At 32.9% G+C, this 3,473-nt stretch overlaps 1 long non-coding RNA gene across 1 annotated transcript; it reads right to left on the bottom strand.

Moving 5' to 3' along the window:
• Window positions 1-1,413: 1,413 nt before the first annotated feature.
• On the bottom strand, window positions 1,414-2,908 carry LOC114761210 (uncharacterized). Its single transcript, XR_003742120.1, has 2 exons — window positions 2,470-2,908; window positions 1,414-1,801 (listed from the first exon to the last, which is right to left on the bottom strand). It is a non-coding gene; the product is annotated as an uncharacterized LOC114761210 (long non-coding RNA).
• Between the last annotated feature and the right edge of the window lie 565 nt (window positions 2,909-3,473).

Raw genomic sequence — 3,473 nt, 5'->3', positions numbered from 1 at the left:
GATCTTATACTTAGAGCTGAAAGTAGCATTAAATTTTAAAACTCTAAAAATTCTAGGGCAAGAAAATCCTATTATGAGGTAATTATATTGGGTTTTTAACTTAATCTTATAAGACCTTGCAAGAAAAGGTCAGCACATGTTACATTATATATGCGGTTTCCTTCTTCTTCTTTTTTTTGTATTTGTTGATTATTCGATATACTTGATGAAAATATTAATGTTATGTTTGGGAATACATAAATGAATAGTATTAGTAGAAATCAAATAATGAAAATTTAAACATATAGTGTTGGACTTTTGGTTATCACTGATGATGATAATTAGAAATTTATACATTTGAATGGATTTTTCTTTTGGTTTTGATAAACACGGGTATCTTGACATTAAATATATAAGCATTTCTTCCAATGACAATTTAAACCTTAATTCGCCATGTTGTGAGAACTAATTAACCAATTTCACTAGATGCAAACATGGTTGATAATTTGAATGGATTTTGACTATATAGAAAAGTTAAAAACCTTAGTATACTAATTATCATAACAAATGAAGGAAATGATACACAATAGTACAAATTCCAGTCCGTCTTTAGAAAGAACTGGGTGGTAGACTAAAATCAATACATGCATCCAAATTAAGTGCCTTGTACTGTTGGCAATGACTTCACACGTCACAACATCTATTGGTATTGCCATTTACTTTGACTTGCGTGGGTTGGTTGGTTTTCCACCCAATATTCATACTAATAAGTAATAAAGCACATACGCACTAAGCTACTGGTAGAATCAGTTTAACATATTCAACAAGTTCATCAGTTATACTACCTTCAGCATAATATATATAATTGCTTATCTATCAATTCAAATCGCCCTGCTTTTTTTAACTTTGCCTTTCAGATTAATGTCATTTCGTCTTCACACACACACACACACACAGAGATAATGGAACAACTGAGACTAATCTCATTTCGTCTTCATATATAAAGGGGTATGCATATGCTACCCGTGGTTCTAAGTATAAGAGCTATATAGACAAGGGACTTGTATAATTTGATATTAAATATAAGATTTCAGTTCACTTTGACTTTTAGATTTATAATTTTTTTCCCCTAAAGTATTTCTATGTTGATAACATATAAGAAAAATGTTTCTATCAAAAAGTAGTTACAATGCACATGATAAAAAGATATTTTAGAAAAACCTGTACATATTAGTTATAAATGACTAACTTGACTAATTTTTTTTAAATATTTACAAATTATAATAATCTAGTTGTTATATTAAGGATGTATCAGAATGAAGTGTTTAAATATTTATAGTAGATGGTAGAAAATGGGTGAATGCATGATGTAAATTTTGAACTTTAAGAGATAAAGCAAAATGGAACAGTAAAACTTGTAAGCATATATGCCTATGTTGTAAAACGTACCATAAGCTTAATGGTTTTCGTCTCAGAATTATACACAATACACAGGATTATTATATCAATATGATCCGCACAAAGCAAATAAATAACCCTGCTGGCAATCCAAGACCTCAAGACCTCAGCATTTTAACAATTGCGTCTTTTGTTTAATGGTGATACAATAATTAAAGTGACAAGGTATGCATCAGATTTTGACATTCCCAGTATCAGCTGCTTTGTTTCTTGGACAGTTTTTGCAATACAACAGATAAACTGCAATCCAGGTCTAATTCTGAGGTACCCTCCTCCAAAGCTTCATCAAATTTCAGGCATACTTAAGGGCTGGCACTTCAATGGTTACCGTCACCGTTTCTGGCATGGGCTGAAGAGAAGGAAACTGCACAAAGACAAGAGGATAAAGGATTTATAGATGCCATCAAATCATTATTTGATCCTGATGAAAAAACTAAGTCTGCGAAGTGACTCGAGACCTCTAATGTGCCTTTCCTTATTGCTCTCGATCAATGCCCTTCATAATATCCTAGCTTTTCAAATATTTTTTAACTTTTTTCTTTTGGTGAATAGGTTCTACATAAAACCAGCATCAAAGTCTTGGTAGATTCAAGTACTGCTGAAGGATTATTGTAGACCATCTTCCAGCTGGTTTTGTAGAAACCACCTATTAACATCATGTGAATACCCGATTGACAGGTTCCTACAGTGAATTTGTTCTCCATCAAAATTCAACTTTAATACCCCAAAAAAAACACAAAGATCTGCTACTGTCCTGCGAATTTTACTTTTCAAGCCTGAGTATGATAGTTTGATGCATTTGTTGTGACTCAAAAGGGAAAAGTACCACAATGAGCAGTGAAGAGGTCATCATCATATTAGATTTATCTGTGGATTATATTAAGGTGAGATAAGACCTCTTGTTATATTATATACAAATGGTAAATGATTGGGCAAACAGAACAGTACAAGACTTTCCCTGTCACCGATTGCTAAATAAGATTTTGTTGTCAAAGACAATACTCAGACATCTTTTAATTGCTGAAGACGTACCGTTCATGGACATCTTGATTTGTTTCTCACCAACTAGCATCTTGCTTGTAGCCTTTCAAATATAAAACCAAGGAAGAAATTTCCTTATGATCGACTATAAGGAGCACCGAGACAGCAGTTTCTTTTCTGTTTTTCTTGACTTTGCAGTCAGTGATGTCAGGGAAAATCAATAATAATGAATGAAGAGCTTGCAGATTTTAGCTATCTTTTTGGTCAGATTATCTGGTCATGGTGTTACTAAACAGATTATGGGCATCCATAAAGATCATGTGGCAAAATGAATTAAATAAACAGTAACTCTGAGTATATGTGACCCCTACAATTAACATCATGTAATCTCTGTAAGAGTCTACTAGTTAACAGCATCCAATCACCAGTCAGTGGTGCTTTCTACCAATGACATTTTGATATGCTTTCTGCTTGCCCCACTAGTTTCTCTTATTACAGAGAATTTTCACCTTGCTCTTTAGAAAACTTACTCTACCACTAACTTCTTACTTCTCTAGTGCATTTACCATAAGCAAGTCTTGTGCCTCTGAGGTTAAATTCAGTGTCAGAAACTCATCTCAACTGTAGATTCGAAAACCATGCAAGAAGAAAAATTCCAGACGACAGTTTACTTTAAGATCATAAAGAAAGCACTAAAAAAGAGTAGTTAAAAACCACAATGGAATGAAGTTTTCAGGCTGTTCTATCACAAAACATGCTTATAAAAATGTTCGTACCAGAATAAAATTCAGCAAACCAGATTTGCAAAACATGAAAAGAATTAATCAGGATATCCTAAAGTAACTTAGAAACATATTCGTAGGAATTTACATTGCTTAAGAACATAGTGACTAAATTCATGCAAAAGAAATTGGTAGACGCATTTTGATTCACCTGATGTCATCTCTTGCAACAAATATTGTTTCATATGCATTTCGTTTCCCTCTTAGACAAGTTGAACATTTCATCTAAACGAATCTAACTTAAGAAGAACAGTGGAAACAGGCCTTGACAAC

Source organism: Neltuma alba, unplaced genomic scaffold, assembly GCF_004799145.2.
Source record: "Neltuma alba isolate B1F8T4 unplaced genomic scaffold, ASM479914v2 tig00011088_pilon, whole genome shotgun sequence".
Lineage (NCBI taxonomy): Eukaryota > Viridiplantae > Streptophyta > Magnoliopsida > Fabales > Fabaceae > Neltuma > Neltuma alba.
This window is presented reverse-complemented; position numbering and strand designations above follow the sequence as displayed.